The following is a 23,798-nucleotide window of genomic DNA, read 5'->3' on the forward strand; positions in this document are numbered from 1 at the left end:
TTTCCTCACACTTTCCAGTTCATGTTGTCCCATGGAGTCCTTGGCCTGTTTGGCTTTGACAGATTTGAGAATAAGCTGCGAATGACGAGGCTCACAGGCTCCTTTCCTCCACTTTACGGCCAGAATATCAGCAAGTTCAGGAAGTTCTCAATCAGTCCTTTTTCTGGCAAAGGCAGAAATCCTGGATATGGTTCATTCACAATAGGCTGATTGGGGCGTCAGAGATTCCTGGTGGCCTTTTCATATCAAGCAATGTATAGATGGGGTAAGTTAAGCCATGGATGCATAGATACCGAAGCGGCTACTGGGAAACTTTATGGTAATAATAAAGTAGATGCATTTTGCTTAATGCTAGAATAAATACACATGATGCTAACCTTTAAATCTGTTTGAACTTCTTGTTTAGGAATATCTGCCATAGAATAACTTGTGTATCTTAATCAGGTTCAAGGGCACAAACGAACAATTATAATAAACAGGATCAGATAAAACCACTAAAAAGGGAAAGAGAATATCCTGAGAACAGAAATGAAACTTAAATGATAGAAAGAAAATGAAATGAAACTGAAACTTAGCCAGCAAAGCTATTTGAAAAAAAAAGTCCTGATCTTAACAGAGTTCTAGCAGGTAACTATATATTATCCAGTATTACCAAGAGTAAAGATGTCTTAAGTTTTCCTAAGTTACATTTAGACTCAAAATGAAACATGTATCCAGCTGCGTGATCTTGCTGAAGTTACTTAACCTCTGAGTCTCAGTTTACTCATCTGTGAAAATAGGAATAACAGTACACGTCGGCCTAGATTCAATATAGACTCTCAGGGTTTTAAGGGGACTTAGAGACCACCAGGCCTGACCCCCTCCATTGATTCAGGGCCTCAGTCTTGCCATGCTTCCTCCCAGCCCCCTCACATTCAGGGCCCATCTCTCCTGTTCCTATTGTGAGTTCTAGAGGCAGCCGAGGTTTCTGTTGGGCCCACTGAAGTTCTCAGGCAAACTGAGTGCCAAGCAATGTGAGGGAGGGGGTGAGAGGGGAAAGGCTGGGAGGACATTAAACTGATCTGGCTTCGGAAGGTGGCTCTGGGGGGACAGCTGAGTGGTCCCAGGCAGCTTGAACAGGATACAACATTCATTGTTGTCAGAGAGGGGGTCTATATAGTGCTATAAAGTGATGACGGAGCCAGAAACAGGAGACAGGGGTGGGGTACCACCAGGGCACATGACCTGGGCAGACAGACACCATGCTCAGAAATGAAGAGCCCTGTGCTTCTTTGGATGCTCTGCTATCCCCACCTTGAAATTCTTAATCTTTTCACAGAGGGCCTGGCAATTTCACTTTGCACTGGGTTCCCCAAATTGTGTAGCTAGTCCTGATACAACGTCCAAGATTTCCTTAGCAGAGGGCTGGTGGGGAGACGAAGAGGGGGGATACAGGGAGACCAGGAACTGCCCTGGTGTGTGTGATTTTTTCCCTAAACTCCAGTAAATGGTAGGACAGGGCTGCACTGTGCTTCCTGCCCCCTGAGGATGGGCTGAGCACCTGCAGGAGTTTGTGGAGGCTGAGGCTCGTTCCCATAGAAGCAGCTCCACAGAGGTACCTGGGAGAGGGGCAAGGAAGGGTCTGGTTGTTGTCTTTTTTCCCCTTTATTTCGTTGAAGTAAAATTCACATAACATAAAAGTAACCATTTAAAAGTATAGCATTCAGGGAATTCCCTGGCAGCCAGTGGTGAGGACTCTGCGCTTCCACTGCTGAGTGCCCCAGTTCGATCCTCGGTGAGGGAACAAAGATCTCACAAGCTGCGCAGCGTGGCCAAAAAATAAAGAAAGAAAAGAAAAGTATAGAGTTTAGTGGTATTTAGTACACTTACAATGTTGTGCAACCGTCACCTCTATCTAGCTGCCTCACCTCAGAAGGAAACCCTGTACCCATTAAGCAGTCGTTCCCTATTCCCCCTCCCCACACCCACTGGCAACCACTAATTTTCTCTTCTGTCTCTATGGATCTACCTATTCTGGACGTATTGTATAAATGGAAGCATACACGACATGACCTTTTATGTCTGGCTTCATTCACTTAGCATCATGTTTTGGGGGCCCATCCACACTGTAGGATGCAGCAGACAGCACTGTAGTATGATGGCTGAGTTAGATACACTTGTGTGGATATACCTCCTTTTGTTTATCCATTTATCCACTGAGGGACCTACCGGTTGTTTCCACCATTTGGCTATTGTGAATAGTGTGGTAATGAGCATTCATGTACGTGTATTTATTGGAGTATCTATTTTCAGTCTAGGATCATATGGTAATTCTATTTTTAACTTTTTGAGGAACTGCCAAACTGTTTTCCACAGCAACTGAACCATTTTACATTCTCACCAGCAATGAATGACGGTTCCAATTTCTCCACATCTTTGCCCACACTTGTTATTTTTTTGTTTATTTTATTTTTGTAATTGTAGCCATCCTCCTGGGTGTGAAGTATATCTCATTGTGGTTTTGATTTACATTTCCTTAATGACTCATGATGTTGAGCATCTTTTCATGTGCCTGTTGGTCATTTATATATTTTTGGAGAAATATCAGGCTCTTTGCCCATTTTTAAATTTAGTTGTTTGTCTTTCTGTTGTTGAGCTCCAAGTGTTCTTTATATGTTCTGGATGCAAGTCTCTTATCTGATACATGTTTTTTCAAATATTTTCTCCCATTGTGTACATTGTCTTTTCACTTTCTTGATAGCCCTTTAATACACAAAAGTTTTTAATTTTTATGAAGCCCAATTTGTTTGTTCTTTTGTTGCCTGTACTTTTAATGTAATTTCTAAGAATCCAGTGTCAAATCTGAAGTCAGGAAGATTTACCCCTATATTTCCTTCTAAGAATTTTATAATTTTAGTTTCTAAATTTAGGCCTTTGATCTATTTTTATTTTTTAAAATAAATTTACTTATTTATTTTTGTCTGCGTTGGGTCTTAGTTGTTGCACGCGGGCTTTCTCTAGTTGCGGCGAGCGGGGGCTACTCTTCTTGCGGTGGGCGGGCTTCCCATTGCGGTGGCTTCTCCTGTTGCGGAGCACGGGCTCTAGGGTGCGCGGGCTTCAGTAGTTGTGGCTCACGGGCTCTAGATCACAGGCTCAGTAGTTGTGGCGCCCGGGCTTAGTCGCTCTGCAGCACGTGAGATCTTCCCAGACCAGGGCTCGAACCCGTGTCCCCTGCATTGGCAGGCGGATTCTTAACCACTGTGCCACCAGGGAATCCCTGATCTATTTTTTAGTTAATTTTTGTATATGCTATAAAATAGAGGTCCAGCTCATTCTTTTGCTTGTGGATATCCAGCTGTCCCAATACCATTTGTTGAAAGACTGTTCTTTCCCCATTTTATTGTCTTGACATCCTTGTCAATTAACTGTAGATCTATGGGTTTATTCCTGGACTCTCATTTCTATTCCATTGATCTATACGTCTTATCATTTTTAATTGGTGTGGATAAATATGCATAAGAATGCCTTGCACTGAGTCATGGTAATGTATCAATAAATTCTGGCTGAAGATCAGATACGTAGCACTTGGTAAATTTGATAAAATAGTAGAGCTGTACATGCCCACTACTGTTTGGGAATAATTCAGTTTCAATTTATAGAATTGCATCATGTATTTTAGGGCTGGAGAGAAACTTGATGGGTCCTCTATTGAACGTAAATAAGAATGCATTGCAGTAAGGTGCTCATTCAAAAATCAAATAATGATGTGAATAAGGCTGATCATCTCTATTGGAGGAAGAAAATGCTACACATTAAACACATTACTCATTACATATTTATTTAACAATCTTGGACTTTATTAATAAAATGTTTTGTAGCAAAAAAAAAAAAAGAGTAGAGCTGTCAACATTAAGCATAAATACTGCAAACACGTATACTGAGACAGCAATTTAGGGACCTTTGCAAGAGCCTGAAATAAATATATAAAGAGACAACCTGAGGAGCCTTACTTGGAAGGCCTGGCCTAGAAGCAATGGTGTTTATCTTGGTGGTTGAACTTGTTCTACAAATTCAAGCAAACATCTTACGGAAGGGCACATCCGTCAAGGACACTGCAAACAACTCGGAACACAGTGCTCCGTATGCTGAAACCAGGAAGGAGTTATGATGCATTTGCTGGCAGCTATTTTAAATCACCCCCTCTTTTCAGTTTGGTAACATGATTTGCTTTTCTCTCTCTTTAGATGAAGTGGTGAAGCTTTCTAGGAGTGAATTTAGTTTAAATATATTCAATGAAATGGTCTAAATAAATTGTTTACTATTTAAATTTTAACTAAATTAACAATTATTAATTATATTTTAATTTTATTACCATGTATGCATATTATTTATATAATTATAATATATTATATTTACAGGTAACATTAATATTTTTTGTTAATCACAGTTATTAGTACTATTTAATTAATTAAAATGCTTAATTCTTTAACTCAACAATTTATTAGGTGTTTACTTGGTGTAGCAGGCTAGATGAGGACATTTGTTCGTTCACTGAACAAACATTGTCTGAGCACACACATGCCCTGGGCACGGGGGTGGGACAGGAACAGACCCTGCTTTCCTGAAGCTGCTGTAGGTAGCAGAGGTCACAAAATGTTTCCAGGGCTCCACCTGCCCTGGCTACTGCCTCTGTCCTCGTCCCAGGGCGCTGACCTCACCACTTACTCAAGCCCACAAGTGCACCTCCCCCTTAGCCTCTCAGCTTAGCCAAGACATATAGGAGTTTTTCATATGAAATCTTACTTGGATGCTAAGGGAAATCCCAAAAGAACAAGAACAAAAGAAACAACCAAAGCAGAGAAAAAGACATGGATCACTTATCTTGCGGGAAAAAGAGTTCTTCATTTCAGTCTTACCGAGAGAATCTTTCCCCAAACCCCAGTTTTCCACACACCATCCCCAATACCCCTAGCAAACTCCTTCCCTGGCTACCAGACTCTTAGAAGGCTCTCCAAGGGAGGGATAGGACATTTTCTGGGACCCAACAGGCTGCTCTAGATAGGTTTCAGAACCTTCAAACTATCTCTAGGGGTAATTAACTTAGGAATAAACTCCCCTCCAGCCCTAGGTTCACCCCTAACCTTTGCAGGGGTGCAGGGGAAAGGTACAAAGGGAGGCCCGCATGCCATAGGTCTATAAATCCAGATATAAATCAAGCTAACAAACTGTTAAATGGTATTCATATGCTCCTTCCTTGACAAATATAACTTCGCAATGACATGGCAAGCATGTTCCAATTTAGAATCCCCTGCCTCTGCCTGGGGCCTACCCTGTCACTCGTCTCGTCTTACACCAGGAAGGACCTTTCATGTATGTGGGTGGACACTCCAGCCAACATGTCCAAGTTCTGCATTAATTGCTTACAACTGCATTTGAATCTATGATTATCTCAATAAAACTTTTAATTAAAAGAAAGAGAGTGTGTGTGAGTGTGTGTGTGTGCGTGTATGTTTGCAGCATGGCCCATATACTCAAACTAGATGTGCCCCTGTGCTGGGCTGTCTGCTCTCAAGAGCCCCCTCTGGTCACTTTCAACCTGGCCCCTCCTCAGAGGACAAGAAGCCCACAGGCTACGGGGTCTTGCCTAGGGCTGCTGGGTGCTTCCCCTTCCAAACCAAGGCCTTGGAATTCCCTGAGGAAACAGCCTCCAGCCCACTTCCGGGGGCCTGCGTGGCCTTTCCCTTTTGCCGTCCTCCTGAGCGAATTGTCCTGCACTGCCGGTGTGTTTGCACTTCTAGGCCCAAGGGTAGCCTGAGGGGTGGCTGTTTGTGGAGCGTATGAACAAAGCTTGATTTGGAAAATGAAGGCTTAGAATGTTGGTAACCACTCATGGCCGTGACCAGTGAGGGGAAGGGGAGACAGGCACATGGTTTCTTTCCCTTTAAGATTCTGGAAAGGAAAGTGAGAAGACAAAGCCAACCTTAACACACACTCTCTGACCTCTAGTGAGTGGGACATGGTTCATAAAACACAGAGACAAAGATCAACTGTTCTGCTCCAATCAACCACAAACTATTGTGACATCCAGCAAAATGTCAGGCACCAATGCAAAGAGTAAAATACTGAAACCTGAAATTGAACAAGGGATGCTTCATTATTTCAACCTTCAAATCACAAGCTGATTGTACTCCTCTGGAAAGAAGGGCTGTTGATTTTGGCATCCAACGCCCAACAGTTCAAAGCACAGTAAACTTTTCTACGTCTTTCTGGCCCCGCCAGGACATTTGACCAGGAGGCCCACAGTGGAGAGCTGTTTCTTATGTTAAATCCTGTCAGACACGAGGATTTCCTGGAGCGTACAACAACCCCATTCTCTGAGGAAAACGCAAATCTGAGACCTGACTGTCGTGGCACAGAAGGAAGTAGGACATACGGGAGAGCTGATCTCGGAGTACAGTTTAGAAGTTTCTGGAGGTTTAATATTAGTAACGGAATCATCTGTCAATCACCAAGTGCCGAATGTTTTAGAGTTTGGAGCATTCCTTTTTCTATTCCAGACTAATTATACTTCACAGTGGAGTTTTGGAATTACCATCTTAGGTATTTATACACTGCCTCATTCCCCTCCCAAAAGGATTCGAAACAGCTTATCTCCCTTTAAGATTAATGTGTTTGCATCCTAGAACTCTACAAAATGCATTTGGTTTTATATTAGTCAGCCAGAAATTCTCTTGGGAAATTGTCGGAGAAAATAAATAACGGCACGGGGAAAGGCAGAGTTAAAGCAGAGGACACTTGGGTATGAGTGTACTGGAAACATGTTTCTGCTGTGTCTGTTCTGGGGGAAAGGGCAGCACACTTCAAAAACTAATTTCTAGGGGATCGTTCTGGAGAACACAGCCTGACACACAGACAGTGCTCAATAAATATTTGTTGAATGGAGCAGAGTCTCCCAATCAGCGTGCTACAGCCTGTGGAAGGGATGGGGTGGCCGGTGCCCTCTGCCACAAAGATTACAATTTCCTATGTGAGCCATGCTGGAAATCCATCACCTGGTCCAGCCCCGTCATACTCTCCTCACTCTGATAGTACCATGCGCTCCTCCAGGGCAGGGAAGAGAGCTCGTCTGTATTTATGTCTTAAGAACAAGGCATCATGCCTGGCATCTGGTAGGTACTAAATAAACGTTGAGCAGAATTTGCAAGCATGCTTTTTATAACTTCCTCCAAGTCATCTATTAGAATGTTGAGCAGTAAAAGATCAAGAACAGAACTATTGATCCTCCAGGTGCCCGGCTGACAATAATTTATTAATCCATACTGGAGGGAGGTGAGGTCTAAAAAGGAGGAGACTTTGTTGGGACATGACGGTTTTGTTCAAACACTAGAACAGCTGTCCCAGGGGCAAGCTGGGCACAAATGAGTGAAAACTAGAAAAAAGGTAAAGTTCTCCCAAGAAGAGTATTGGGGGTAAGTCCTGGGGAAAGGGGCATTCTCATAACTGCTGGAATTAGGGTAGATGTTCAGTTTTTCTGGGACAGAATTTGGTGATTTACATGAAAAGCCTTAAATATGTACCAAACCTTTGACCCAGGCATTTCACTTCTAAATTTTGATCGCTGAAATGAAATCAACTTCACAAAGATATATGTACGAGGATGTTTGATGGTGTATTGGTTATAATGGTGAAACATTTAGAATAATGTAAACTTTCAACAACAAGACCTTAAATAACTCATTGAATATAGTCAGTGCATGTAATATTACACAGCTATTAAAATGATGATGGAGAGGGAATTCCCTGGTGGTCCAGTGGTTAGGACTCGGCGCTCTCAATGCCAGGGGCCTGGGTTTGATCCCTGGTTGGGGGATGAAGATCCTGCAAGCCATGTGGCGTGACCAAGAAAAAAAAAATGGTGATGGAGAGTCATACTTATTTGAATGAAAATGCATTTGTACGATATGGTTAAGTAAAAAAAAAGTGAGATACAAATGGTGCCATTTTGATTTGATAGAAATTTATATATATTATATACATTATATATATAATATACATTATATATATATTATATACATTATATACATTATATATTATATATATTATATACATTATATATATAATATATACATTATATATTATATACATTATATATATAATATATACATTATATATATTATATACATTATATATATAATATATATGTGGGAAAGAGAGAGTGAGAGAGAGAGAGAAATTCTTGAAGAATACATATCAAAACGCTTCTGGTGATTCTCTCTCTGGGTATCAGGAATACAACTAATTTAATATTTTCATTTTTATCTGTTGTTTCTCAACTTCTAACTACAGATATGTAATACTGTAGTAATAATAATAATAATAAAAGTTAGGACTGATGAAAATGTGTCCCTGCTGTTCATTAAATTGGTGAGCTTTCTGCTATCCAAAGTACCCAGCTAGGGCTGAAATGGTTACCTGGCTGGATGTTCTGGGAGGGAAGCTGGAACAGAAGAGGCTAAAACCACTTCTAGCTGTCTATACGCTGATCCCATGAAGGAAGACGGTGACATTGGAAAATGTGCCTAAGTCCCTGGCACGCTTTGTCAGGCAAATGGGGTTTTTCAGGACTAGTATTTTAAAATTTTTGGCAAGGCTGTTTTGTTTTTGATGATGAGAATGTCCTTTAAAATCAGAAGTTATATTCTTAGTATTTGCCTCTTTCTATGCCTTCTTAATGAGCAACAACATGAGAATTGGAATCTTCTCACTTTGTTCCCTGCTTTGGCACATAATACCCTATACAGATACTTGTGTCTGGACCTGGAAACAGAGATAACATTTGCCTCTCATCCCACAGGGTACACGGTAAGCTCCGTGAGGCCAGGGATTTTGTTCGTTTTGTTTCAGAGCCCAGAAGGGTACCTGGCACACAGAAGGCACTAGGTAAATATCTTTCGAATGAGTCAGTGAACGTCGGCAGAGTGAAATAGGCAACTTGGAAGAAGCTGGTCTGCAAATACATGCTTTTGCTGTATTCACTTTACTTAAGTTTAAAAACATGCGTTTGTAAACAGAATTCCAAAAACTCATTTTTTTAATGTAATTAATTTTTCAAATTACTAACATTCTTTAAAAAGCAGGTATGATCATCATACAGCCATCTATTAAAAAATGAGAACTACAGGTTGTGTTCTAGATAACCACTGTTCAATAGAACTTGCTGTGACAAAAGAAATATTCTGCATCTGCATTCTCCAGTATGGTAGCCACTAGCCATATGAGGTCTTGAGCGCTTGAAATGTGGCTGGTTGAGAATGAGGAGGTGAATTTTACATTTTATTTAAATCTAATTAGTTTACTTTTAACTTTGAATAGCCACAGACGGTTGGTAGCTGCGACATTGGGCAGTACAGTTCAAGACTGAACTTCTCATCCTAGTGTACGTGACATGGTAAATACCACGTGTTTGCCAAGACACTGTGTATAAACATGATTGGGTCTTGCACTGAAAGAAGAGGATGGAAATAACCCCAGGAAACCAGTATGCATGACAGTAGAGTATTTTTCATAAATTTAAAAAATGTCTCGACCACACAGCCTTCCTAATCTCCAGTGGTCCTGCTACCTTCTTGACATGCCACAGATCTATTTGTATCCAAGATAAGGTTTAGAAGAGTTACAAAATCCAGAGCAAAGATCTGTGCAGTGCACACTGTCAGCATTAGAATGAAAAGTGCAATTTGTATGAAAAGTCTTATTTTTACTCTAGATTAGTTGATGATTCCACAATACTGCTTTGGTAATGTTATTGATAAAGGTTTTTGCGTGTTTGCTTTCACTTAAAAATCCCCACATTACCTTCAAAGCAGATAACAGCATTGAGGAATTAAATGAATGTAGAACTCAGGCAACCAATCAGAAGAACCCCCCCACTGCCTTCCTCAGAAACCTTCATAAAACATTCATGCAAAGCGTTCTCCTTTAAATTAACTATTTATCTTAATTCTTCACCTTCTTGATGTATGACTGTCCTATGGCCTTTCTTAGTAATTTAGATATTACTGTAGGTCAAAGAACAGAAGGCAATTTCAGAGAAAAGCAAAAATGGAGGAAGAACACAAAGTGAATATATTTTTGTGGAATTAAACTGAAAAAAATTGTTATAACTGTATGATGAATTATAACCAGTGGTTAAATGAGTGCAATCACTTCATTATCACTAAGCCGCTATAACAAAAATACCATAGACTGGGTGGCTTATGAACAGCAGAAATTTATTTCTACAGTTCTAGAAGCTGGGAAGTCCGAGTTCGAGGCCCTGTCAGATTCAGTGTTTGATGAGAGCCTCGTACACAGACTTTTTACCATGTCCTCAGGTGGCAGAAGGGGTGAGGGAACTCTCTGGGGTCTCTTTTATCAGAGCACTAATCCCATTCATGAGGACAGGATCACCTATCAAATCACCTCCCAAGGTCCCCCTCCTAACACCATCACACTGGGGATTAGGCTCCAGTGTTTGAATTGCGGAGGGGGGGGGGAACACATGCACTTTGAATGGATATTCTGTCCACACCCTTGCATAATTTTATAACATCATGCATTGACTATTTGGAAAATATTGGTTCCCTGAGTTGTGGACTTCTTCCAAATGTTGACCCATTTCATTACACAATATCAAAAAACCACATTCATTATTATCCACACCAAACTCATCTGAAAAGTCTTTAAGTATTGGGATGCTGTCAAGCTTATGATGCCTGATACGAGATTTTTAAAAATCGAATTTTTGCTTCAAAGCTCAAAGAAACAAATATTACCGGTTGCTTTTCCTTGGTGTGACAAGCTCACTTGGTGCATTTTCAAGAAAATGCCCACCATGCAGTCAAGTCTGAATAACCCTAGTTGCCAGCTGTTCTTTCAAGTAAAAAGGATATTCCATGAAGAAAGCAGTTGGTGCAGCTCACCACTTAAATGGTGGTACAAGTACTTTTTCTGGAGATAACCATGATGGTTGGATACACAGCAGAGTGCTTTATGCATACTTTCTATTCCATCTTCTGTGACTTTCAAAGTGGGCGCCTGTACCCTCTAGATGCACAAGGAACCCTACTGGGGTACTGGAAGGAAATAACAGAACTTCTACTTATATATATTTTTAATCTCATCCTTTTGTCATTTCTACTTTGTATATGGTTTATAACACACATACCATACAGGAGCTTATGTTTATAATTCATTTATAAATAAATAAATGCACACTGGGGTGCATGCTCACATTTTTTATTGGTGGAGCAGGCAAGCAAGAAAGTTTGGGGACACCATTATGAACAGCCAGGGTACAAACACCTCACTGAAACAGGCTGGATGGAATCCTGTGGATGTCAGAACACAAGCAGCAGGTCACTTTGCCTTTCCTGGCCGGGAAGAGCATGAAGTAGGTGGTGTAGTGTAAGAACATTGCCCATCCGCCCTTAGGGCCTGTGCTGCCTTCCCTGTGGAGTGAGTGATGGAAAGTCCCTCCTTGGGAGCTACTGTCAGGTCTCCTGGACTGTCTGTCACATTGAAGGACTTCCTGGTGCTTCACTTGAATGTCCACCTGAAGTCACTGCCCTCCACTGTAGCTTTCAGGGTTCTACCTGCCCTGCTGTTTCCACTGCTCGGGCCCTTGAACCTTCTGCCTTCCCCACCTTCCAACACCACCCCACTGAGCCTGGCCCTGAAGCAGTGACATCTGGTTGCAGTCACAGAACAAAGGCTTCCCAGAGCCTGCGGGATCTTGTGGCTTCCGGTCCCACAGGGCCTCACCCGCTGGTACCCTTGGGGGCTTGTGGGGAGACTGTGGAGTGCCCCAGGGCTGACCACATAGCTGAGCCCCACCAGCTGTGCGGCCACTTGGCACAGGCAAAGCGTCTCGACCTTCCGCAGTCTTTAGCCAGCATCCCTAACCCCCTACTTATGCCCCCAAGTGTGGGCTGTTGGACCCAATGGACAGACTGCTTGTTGTGTTCAGACTCACCCATTGCCTCTGACAACTGACTTTTAAAAATTACTGAAGCTTACTGACTCTTTCCCTGAGACTTGTCACCAGGTTGCCTTAAACACCAGTGCAAAGAATCCCTCTCAAGATGGACCCCCCTCAGGTACAGTGGGGCGACTAGAACTCTACATCTCACTCTGAGGGTGGATGATGTAGTTGGTCAAGGCCTTAAATGCTTTCCAGAAAATTCTTTCTAGTATTCATTTCATTTCATTCCCTTTCCCTCACAATGAGCTGTTAATGATTCCAGTTATGCAAGAATGTGATTACCTTTTCAAGATAAGAAGAGCTTTTCTGTTCTCTAATCTTTCTCAGGTAATATACTTCTGTATTTTCTTCCCTGGCTCCATCTCCTGGCCCAGACAAAGGCCTTACACATGTGTTTACATTTCATTCTAAGACACTGGTTTTAGCCTCCCCATGGGGTTAGGGACCTGATAGGAAGGAACAGTGTATTGAGTAGCTTTCACTTGCTTTTCATCTTAGTTCTTAAAACTGCTTCACCTTGACAATGATGCAGTTAGTGAATTGTTTATATGGGAGTGTGTCCTGTTGTTCTCCTGAAAGACACATGACTGGAATCCCTCTAGCCTTCCAAGCTTTCTTTTTCTCTTCTCTCTTTATGGCTGGAGGGGAGGTTTCCCTCTCAGGCATTCTGACTCATTCTGTTGTGCCTTTCCCTAAGAGCCTGAAGCATGTTTATTGGAGGGTGTGGGACACAACTACATATTCTGTTTCATATCTCAGCAACGCCAGCAAGACTTTCTACCCGCGCGTTACCACTCCTTCCAAATCTTTCTCTTTACCTGCTTTCTAGATCCCCAATAAAAATCCAATGGATGCAATAAAAGGTTATATTTATCTGTATCTACAAAAGGTAGAGTGTTATAATAAAAGGGGAAAAACATAAGCCTTGAAGACACAGAGATTTTAAAGGTATATGAAATAATAAAATAAAAATAAATTCACCATCAAATACTAGAAACCCATACGTGGTTGAAGAAAAAACAAGAGCAGGGCATGAGGCTTATATTGTAATATTCAACTTTTTTCTCATGAGGCTCTTGTTTCACTGTGTTCGATTTTGGTTACTCAGGGATAAAAACCAGGTTTTGTTTATCTCTGTGTCTCCAGTACCCACCACTGTGCTTAGAAAACAGTGGATGCTCAATTAAGGTTTATTAATGGGAAGAAGAAAAGAAAGTGTTTCTGAGAGAAGAATGGAGAAAGCCTATTGAGAGAGAAAATCGGAGTCTAGCACATTAGCGAAAAGAAACTCAGTGACTTTCTGCACCACAGAAAAGGTTATTTTACGCAGCTACAGTGCCATGTTTTCCCTCCCGCTTATTGGAAATGCACCAAGGATTACCTACCAAACTGAGAGGGGAGGGGTGACAGAGTGGGGAATGGCATCAGACTCATTGCAGTTCATGAATTTCAGAATTAAATTAATCGCCAAGTGTAAAATGGCTTTGAATTCACCAGGAATCATTTGGGGATATTTTGAAAAGTTAAGATGAGCAAAAGAGTCAGCCCAAAATAGTAGGTAATTTAATGGTCTTTAATAGGAGCTGGAGGAAAGAGAACTTTTACCATCATCACCATCATGATTACTGTCCTCAACACCATCATTAAACAAGCAGAAAACAATGTCACTGTTAGTACACAGGCAAACATCCTCATTAGGAGATGCATTTCAGAGTTAGACGCCCTTTTCATCACTACATTCAAGAGGCAAATGAGGTAGAGAGGTAATGAGATGTAGCTTAGTGCTTGTTTTACACTGTGATTTTAGGAGAGTCATTACTGAGAACCTCCACTGATATAAGATTCCCCAAGGGGTTATTATGCTGTTAATATGGAAGGAGATGGAATTCAGGATTTTTATATCTTCTGAAACAGACGGTTATAATTTAAACTTCATGACATACCGGAAAGAGGAAATGCAATCAAAACCCTTAAAGTCCTAGTTTCTTATTTTCCAGGCCAAAGCCTGCTGTATAGTTGTATAAATAGTTCTGAGACTCTCGTCTATTTTTCTTCCTTCCTGAAGATAATCCACAATGTGTCTGCCTGGACACATCTAATGGTTAGGCAGATGGCATTCCAACATCCCTTTTCTAAAAGTCTGAGCTCTTGTCAGATACATTGGGATGATCTTGAGCTGGTGAAGCAGAAGCAGCATTAAGTGTAGAAGCTTTGGAATGAAAGGAAGGGAAAAGCATAAAAGAATGCCTTGGGAGGGATATTTCCTTTAAAAGGCAGAAAGAACATTTAAGGGTGAGATGAGTAAAACCCCATACGTATTAAATCTGTCATGATCCTTATGACGCAGTGTTGCCCTGAGCCAGTCTCAACATTATCAACATATCTTAACAGCAGTGTAAATGCTATATTAGGGTTTATAAATATTTCACAATCAGGCTTGTTAACTGCATGACTTTCCTAACTGAAGTCAAACAGGTTTGAAAGCAAATTATAATGGTTTAAGCAAAGCTAATGAGCCTTCCCTTTAGGAACAGCCAGATGCTATTCCAGGAGACCCCAAACCTCACTTCAGACTCATGATTTAAGGTGGGAAATTAACCCAGAGCTTTAGTATTTTTTTATAAAGCATTTTATTTTATTTTTTAAATTTTATTTATTTATTTTTGGCTGTGTTGGGTCTTCATTTCTGTGCGAGGGCTTTCTCTAGTTGTGTTGAGCGGGGGCCACTCTTCATCGTGGTGCGCGGGCCTCTCACTATCGTGGCCTCTCCTGTTGCGGAGCACAGGCTCCAGACGCGCAGGCTCAGTAGTTGTGGCTCACGGGCCTAGTTGCTCCGCGGCATGTGGGATCTTCCCAGACCAGGGTTCGAACCTGTGTCCCCTGCATTAGCAGGCAGATTCTCAACCACTAGGCCACCAGGGAAGCCCGAGCTTTAGTATTTTAATTTACGGCTCTACTGTCTGTTAAAACACACCCTTCTTATAACCACTTTTTATTCATATCCTCCCAGAGACAGTACAAAACAAGCTATAGACTGATCACTTAGAGGTTAGTGAATCACTCAGCACTTCAGGTTTGGTCCCGAGTATAAGTTTTTTAAGTGTATACTTCAATGATTTTAGTACATTCACAGATTTGTGCAACCAAACTCTTTTTTTATGGCTGAATAATATTCCATTGCGTGGCTATACCACATTTTGTTTATCCATTCACTCACTGGCAGACATCTGGGTGTTTCTGCCTATTGTAAATACTGCTGCTACGAACACTCATGTACAAATAGTTGTTTTCAGTTCTTTTGAGTATATACCTAAGAGTGGAATTGCTGGATCATATGGTAATTCTATGTTTACATTTTAGAGGAACTGTCAAACTGTTTTTCACAGTGGCTGTACCATCTTACACTTCTACCAGCAATGTACAGGGGTCCCAATTTCTCCTTATCCTAACCAACACTTGTTATTTTCTGGTTCTACTTTTGTTTTGCTTTATTTATAATGGCCATCGTAGTTTGGTATGAAGTGGTATCTCACTGTGGTTTTGATTTGCATTTCTATAATGACTAATGACGTTGAGCATATTTTAAGGTGTTTTTGTCTGTATATCTTCTTTGGAGATGTGTCTATTCAAGTCTTTGGCCATTTTTAGATTGGGTTGTTTGTCTTTTAGTTGTTAGAGTTCTTCAAATATTCTACAGTTGTTAGAGTTCTTTAAATATTCTAAACACTTACGGAATACACTACAAATATTTTCTCCCATTAGCACAGATCACTATTATCTGGGATGAAAAGGAGACACTGCTAAAGATCTTACAGACTTGAAAAAGATACTATAGGGACTTCCCTGGTGGTCCAGTGGCTAGGACTCCGCGCTCCCAATGCAGGGGGCCGGGGTTTGGTTCCTGGTCCGGGAGCTGGATCCCACACGCCGCAGCTGAAGGATCCTGCATGTTGCAGTGAGGATCCCGTGAGTCGCAACTGAGACCCAGCACAGCCAAATAAATAAATATTTAAAAAAAAGAGATATTATAATTCTAAGATAATATGTGTGCACTAAAAGACATGTTTCAGAATGGTCATACTAGCATTTTTCATAATGGCCATAAATTGGAAACAATCCCAAATACCCATCAACAGTAAGAGGGACAGTTCTATACTCATGCAACAGAACATTGTGATGTCCGTGACAATGAGCTATTGCACCCAAAGTAACACTGACATATCTCACAAGCATAATATTGAGCCAAAGAAGCCAGATCGTAAAAAGTATTTATGGTACCATCTCAGTTAATTTACATGTAAATGTAATACCAGGTTCAAAAACAAACAGGCAAAACTAATCCATTATGTAGAAGCTAGGTTAGTAATTATTTTTTGAGGTGTCATTACTGGGTGGAGGATAGGAAACAAACTGGGAGATTTGGGGGTACTAAGAATGCCCTATTTCCTGTCCTGGGTAGCGGTTCCACTAATGTGTTTACTTTGTGAAAACTCGTCAAGTTGTGCATTTATGACCTGTTCACTTTTCCATATGTTATGCTACCATAAAAAAAATATTCAAACAAACAAATCTTCACTTTAGCCCTCTGTACATGGGCTCCCGGGACCTGAGTTCTGGGCAAATTAGCTGTTACCTAACTTGAATCTCTCTTCATCTGTTTCCACTTTATTTTCCTTTTGCCCTGAGCAGCTGACAGACAGACAGTCCAGCTCTCACTTCAGAATGTGTGGAAGCTTCTCGTTCCCAGTAAGTCTCCATCTCTTTCTGTCTCTGTCTCTTCGGAAACTCCCAATCTGCTTCTGTCTCCTCCTTTGCCCTCTCTACTTCCTGCTCTTCTGCTCATGCCCTGCTCTCCCCTGCCTTTTTGTCTCCATCCTGCTCCCCTTTCTTTCTCTTCTTTCCCCATTTCTCTTCTCTTCTTCACTCTCTTCATAAATGACGTATGTGCAGGGCAGGGGAGGAAGTCTGCTGCTTTCACTGCAAAAAATTTTACACTCTATACTCTTCTGTTTAAAAGCAGTTAAGTTGAGACTTCCCTGGTGGTTCAGTGATTAAGAATCCACCTGCCAATGCACGGGACAGGGGTTCAAGTCCTGGTCCAGGAGGATCCCACATGCCACGGAGCAACTAAGCCTGTGCGCCACAACTACTGAGCCTGTGCTCTAGAGCCCACGAGCCACAATTATTGAGCCTGTGTGCCACAACTACCGAAGCCCGTGTGACTAGAGCCTGTGCTCCGCAACAAGAGAAGCCACCGCAATGAGAAGCCCGCGCACCGTAATGAAGAGTAGCCCCTGCTCGCCTCAACTAGAAAAGCCCACCAGCACCAATGAAGACCCAACGAGGTAAAAAAAAAATAAATAAAATAGATTTATTTTTTTTAAAAAAGCCAAATTAAAAAAAAAAAAAAGCAGGTAAGTTGAAAGTACTCACTCCCTAAGAAACACTCTGGCATTTAGGTTGTTCTATTTTAACTTTCCAAGTTGAATGCTGCTAAAATACAAATTGTAAGAAAATGCCCCGCATATTAACAATGATTGCCTCTGGGTGGCAAGATTATAGGTGTTTTTTATTTTCCATATATATATTTCATATAGATATATTTCTGATTTTTAAAAATTTCTACATTCTTTTCAAATATTTTCATTAAAATGTAAAAAATTGCCATGTTTGTTATTAATTCTTTTAGGCTTTACATTTTTTTTAATTTTGGAAATTAAATCTTTTAGAAAAAATAAAATTCTTAGCCAGTTCTAGTGTTCCTTTTTGGTGCTATGGAACATTCTAGACAGAGAAAACAGCTTGCACCAAATCATGACGATGGGGAAATAGGAGATATGTACAGGGAAAAGCAAATGACTTTCTTTGAAGAAAAGCAAGACTAAGGAGGTGTGTCAGGTGACCTATGAGTCTGGACTTAATTTCACATCCATGGGGTGCTGGTGTCTTAGCAGCACCACGACAAGATGAGGATACTTAAAAGATTACTCTGCAGCGATGCGTCGAAAGGACTGAAAGGGAGATTTCCTGGTGGTCTGGGGTGTGGGTACTGAGTTCAGGATCCACTGGAATGAGGCTGATCTCATGATTCTCCTGCTTAAAACTCTTTTGTGGCTTCCCACTGCCCACGGGATCAAGTCCAAATGCTTCAGGTGGTGTAAAAGCCCTGCACGTTTTGGCTCCTACCTGCTCCTCTCACTGGCTGTCCGGTATCTCTGCGCTCTGGCCATGTGAGCTGTCCCACATTTCCGCTTTCACATCTGCTGTTCCCCCTTCTCTCAGCACGTGGCCCAGGCCAAGCCTGCTCATCATTCAGATCGCAGCTTCATTGACCCTCCCACGGAAACTGTCTCTGAACCTCCGATGGGTTTAGGCCCTCCTGCTATACGCTCCCAGAGCACCCTACAGCTCTCCTGCGCGCACTTGTCATTATTCACATATTTGTAATGGTTTCCTGACGGCCTGTAACCCTAGGAGGGCAGGAACATGGGGGCTGGGGGGTCCTCCCTTAACGTGTTCTAGGCGCAAATGCATAGCCATAGGCCTTCAGTAAATGTTGACCAGTGAACATGGAGAACAGTGATGAGTCTTCTGTTAGGATGATGGCAATGGAAATGTCAAGGGCAGGAGGGGAAATATGAATTTATAAGTCCATGCTTGCCCCTCTCCAGACTGAACGCTCTAGAATAGGGAGTCGGCAAACTGTAGACAGGACCAAATCAGGGGTGCTGCCTGTTTCTGTAAACGCAGTTTTGTGGGAACAGAGCCACGCTCGTTCATGTAGGTGTTGTGTACATCTGCTCTCCCACTAACCAGAGGTGGGTAGTTGCCTGTACAGCTTAAAATATTTATTATCTGGCCCTATGCCAAAAAAGCTTGCCAACCCCTGCTCTAGAAGAAAGGTTGCATACAGGTTCACCATAATAATAACAGTGGTTATCTTTAATCCTGTGCCAGGATTACAGATGAGCTTTATATTCTTCATAATTTTCTGCATTATTCATATTTTCTACAAAGAACATATATTATTTTTATAATCGGTAAAACAATAAAAGTTATTAAAAACCAGATTGGGTATCCCACTAAATTATTTTTAATTTTTAATTCCTACATGTTTTATACATCTTTCAGGGAAAAACTTTGTTAATCAGAGCAATTTTCCTTGCTGGCTTTGGAGAACATAGGAAGATAGCCCTAAGAGTTAGAGGAAATCTGTTACCCTCATTTCCTGCAGCAGTGGGCCAATGTCTTTCTGCTATTTTGAGCCTAGCTTTTGATTCTGAGTTCAGAGAATCAAGCTGAACATTTCTGTGAAACTTGGATTCCAGTAAATGTATACCTGTCACATACTGTACATGTCCATGGTCAGTATCTTGATGAGAACACTGGTTACTCTCTGGCAATATTCTGATTGGAACTTATTTTGTATATTTTAGTAACAATTATTAAGTAAAACTGCAAAACACAGACACAACTCTTAAGAGTGATGGCAGTTTTTTAAAAGTGTTAGCAAATGACTTTAATTAAAACAGAAAACGAATAACCCAGATCTTTAAACATCTGGTGAAAAAACAAGGTCCAATTTCCCATTTATATAGATACCGCTCTCCTTCCTTTCCTTCCAAGAAGTCTCAAAATGATTGACGTAAGTGATTATTATGGAAATTTTCTGCTTATAATTTTCCATTAGATGTAAGCTCTATGAGAACAGGAACATTATTGTCTGTATTGTTCACAACTGTGTTCTGGTGTGTAGAACCATAAGAAGCACATAGAAAGTGGTCAGTAATAAATATTTCTTGAAGAAATAACTATAAAAGAAGTAGATAAGAAAAAACTGGGTTCCCAAGGAAAGTGGTCTTTTGCAAAAGTTTTGTTAATTATAAGAATGATGCACCCACAACATTGTAAAGCAACTATACTCCAATAAATAAAATAAAATAATCTCCAAAAAAAAGAATGACACGCACTTTAAAAACACCTAGAAAGGGACTTCCCTGGTGGCACTGTGGTTAAGAATCCGTCTGCCAATGCAGGGGACATGGGTTCCATCCCTGGTCCGGGAAGATCCCACATGCCGTGGAGCAACTAAGCCCGTGCGCCACAACTACTGAGCCTGTGCTCTAGAGCCCATGAGCCACAACTACTGAGCCCGTGTGCCACAACTACTGAAGCCCGTGCGCCTACCCCGTGCTCTGCAACAAGCCATCACAATGAGAAGCCCGCACACCGCAATGAAAAGTAGTCCCTGCTCACCGCACCTAGAGAAAGCCCGCATGCAGCAACGAAGACCCAACACAGCCAAAAATAAATAAAAAATAAACTAAATTTATAAAAAACAAACAAAAAAGACACTTAAAAAATTAAGAAAAGTAGAAAAAAGGACAAAACTCAACTCTGTTTTCTCAGATTTAAAGCTATCATTGTTTTGTTGCATTGCTTTTATTTCTTTTCCATATGTATAAATTTTAATGTAATGTTAACCATGTTTTTATGTATCTATATCTATATTGTCTTCCCTTTAAAGTTAATCTTACACTATAAGAATTCTCCATGTAATTTCAAGGTCTTTATAAACATTCATTTTAATGATTATATAATAAATTGAGTGGAATTGCATCCTTTACTTAATAATTTCCAGTTTCTTTTATTTTGCAACTATAAACAATGATGCAATACCTTTGTACATTTAGCCATTTTTCATAGAAAGCACACGACAAGTGGTATATCAGCCCAGAGTGTCTTGGTTATGCTCAGTAACAAAAACCCCCCAGATCTCTGTGCTTACAACAACAGTGGTCTATTTCTTGCTCACGCTATATGTCCACTGCAAAAATCAGAAAAATTTTAAATTATAAAAATTCAGTTCCCTTCAATTCAATTCAACAAATATTTGTTGAGTGCCTGTTTTTATAAGGCCCACTGCTGGCTCTGAACATAGTTGAAAAGATTTTCTGATGAGTCACAGGTAAATGAAAGCTGGGAACTCTATTTTCATAACATGTTGTACAATAGCAGAAAACAAAAATCAATGAAGGCAAAAGATCATTTTGCTAGTCTAGTCATTTGTATGCCATGTCTGTATTGTTTTAGATGTGAGTCTCTTTTTCTGTCTGCCTCCTAAAAACCCTCCTTTGTGTGTAAAGGTCAGCCTGGTATGTCCTTATGCCAGTGATATAGCTTGAGCAGACTCAACGCCAGCCACTAGGATCACCAGCCTTGGGTTTTGCAACACCCTTGTGCCCCCATGACCTCAAAAGCTGTTGTGAAATTTTCCAAACAAAACACATTTTAATTTACCAAAAATAATAAAATAATATTGAAAAGACCCTTTAGACCAATAATCCTAATTGTAGAAATTTTCCTAACGAAATATTCCACCAAAGGAAAAAATGATTCACACGTTAAGATCTTGATCGCAGATATTTATAACAGCAAATAATGGTAGGTAAATTATGGCATATTTACTAGATTGAATATCATGAATCAGTAAACATTCATAAGCATGAAATTTATACAGATGCTTATGATTTAAGGTAAAAATGGGAAATTTGTGATTTATGCTTATAATTTAAGGTAAAAATGGGAGAAAGACAATAAAATTCCATCTATGTTGTGCAGTTATGTATAAAATAGAAATACATTAAAAAAAGACTAGTAGGAAATATGGCAAATGAAATGGTTGGTTTGTTAGGTCATGGGAATTTTGTATTATTTTTAAAGATTAAATATTTTGGTTACGGTTATTTTTAATATTTAACACAATAAAGCATTTTTAACAAATACATAAAATCCATTCCTGGGAGGGACCCTGTATCAAATTAATGTTTTTAAAAATTGGAAATAAAGCCTTAGGGAGATAACTAATATTGTGCTGTGATGTTGGTTTGCTAGCTCTTCTGGAAGCATCTTATCAATTCCTCCTTTTTCTGATATGTTCTTATTTTTCATTACTCAGGAATTGAATGATTTAGATAAAACTTTTTGGAAATAGGGCTGTTTGGAGACAGAACACCCTTTGAGAACTAATTTCTTGCTATCACTTTCCAAAACTCAGGAAGTGAATAGAGTTGAATACTGAGGGATGCTTCTACATGAAATACATGGACCTACGTAACATAAGACATTTTCCAGAACTGAGTATACCTAAGTCTTTCCTTTTGCTTTGGACTGGACACACAGCAGACACCCAACAAATTGCTGACAGAATGCAAAGGAGAAGAAATTCTATCACGCACCCCAAACCTGAGGGAGGGAGGGAGGGAGGGAGGGAGGGACTGTCTTACAGGGCAGCAGGCATCCCAAAGTGGGAGGCAGGAAGGCCGATGGGGAGGTGTAGGAGCCCCGTGGAGAGCACAGCTCATCATGCCATCTCCACACAGATCTTTTGGAGAAACCAGTGAGCAAAAGCGGCCCCAGCGTTGATGGAGGTGACATGCAATGTTCTGGGGCCTGTCCACCCATTTTGACACCCCGTTGACAAAAGGTGGAAGAAGTTGGCCAATGAAAGTTAGCAAAGAGCGGCCGGATTCGTGTAACTCATGTCAGCCTATTAGATTCTTTATTGGAAGCTCTCCCGGGCCTGGACGCTGAAGGGACAGACTCCTGGAACCACTATTTATCCTTGAATCAAAAACCCTTTGGAAACACTCTTGTGCTTTGCTATTTGAATCCATAATGCACCAACAAGGCTGGAGACATTTGCTTTCAGTAGCTTTAACGACTCCCCTTGCTGTTGGTTGGTTAGTTTTGGGGGTTTTAGGTTTGCCTGGAGCAGATCCAATCTCCTCACTTGGTAAGCTGGCAACTTATCATAGCAGCAGGAGCCTTCCACGTAATACCGGTGTCATCAGTCTCTGCAGCCAGTGGCTGCTTTGCCACAATGTCATCTTGGCTGTGCTCCTGAAGACAGTGTGGTGGCTCTTGACAGTGGCGTCTGTTGAGCTGCTTCCCTGTGCTGAGCCTGAGCGGTGCAAGGACCAGCATGGGTTTGTCGGGGACCAGGACAAGCTCAAAGAGACAGCGTATTCTCAGGGTAGTGATATTTGATATACTTGCACAGAGCGACCGTGGTGTGATCATTCAGCCCGAGCTGCCTTGGGAAGGTGCTGGAGCAGGGGCCCGGCCAATCTGGAGAGCCCAACTGGCTGACCTGGCCCTGTCTCCTATGCTTTTTGCCCTACTTTGTTGCAAATTTAGCTGAACTATGTCTATCCCTTGGGTCACTGTGAAGTTTCAATTCCCTTTGCAAAATATTCTGAGGTCCTCATTAGAGATGAGAAGAGTATTTGTTAAATATGGGTAATGAATTAGACTTGGGCTTTCTCTTCTGGGTAGCTAGCAGGTAATTTATTCTCTTTTCACACTGCAGTGAAGTCCTGAAATGCTGACAGCTGCAGAACGACCAACTCACCTGCATCCCGTTTTCAGTTTGTTTCTTAGGACCCTTGATGAGGAAGCTTGAAAACGAAAAACAGACAAAAGAACCCCAAAACTTTGTTATTTAAATTATCTGATATTTCCTTCGCCAAAGATTTAAAAGATGCAAAGGTTTCAGAAAACTGTGGGAATGAGCCTTCCGCTGCCAAGTTTCAGGAAGGAGAGAACGCTCTTTCTGAGTGGTTTTCAATTGTCTGCTGTGATAAATGATTCATTTCCCCATTACATTACATTAAAGGGATTAAAAATGACACTACCCTCCTTTGCATCCAATTTTTATGAGTCACTTGTATGATGGTGTGTCGTGAGTAATAAAGATGGACCAGACAGTTAAATAAACTATGCCCCTGCAGAAGGC

At 41.0% G+C, this 23,798-nt stretch overlaps 1 protein-coding gene across 1 annotated transcript in view; it reads right to left on the bottom strand.

The window, feature by feature from the left end:
• Window positions 1-1,758: 1,758 nt before the first annotated feature.
• Window positions 1,759-23,798, bottom strand: part of TNFRSF11A (TNF receptor superfamily member 11a) — a 138,161-nt gene continuing 116,121 nt past the window's right edge. Inside the window, exon 11 of the transcript XR_009534802.1 lies at window positions 1,759-1,798. The gene's annotated coding sequence lies outside the window, so the exon portion shown is untranslated. The remainder of the gene's footprint in view (window positions 1,799-23,798) is intronic.

Source organism: Lagenorhynchus albirostris, chromosome 14 (genome assembly GCF_949774975.1).
Source record: "Lagenorhynchus albirostris chromosome 14, mLagAlb1.1, whole genome shotgun sequence".
Lineage (NCBI taxonomy): Eukaryota > Metazoa > Chordata > Mammalia > Artiodactyla > Delphinidae > Lagenorhynchus > Lagenorhynchus albirostris.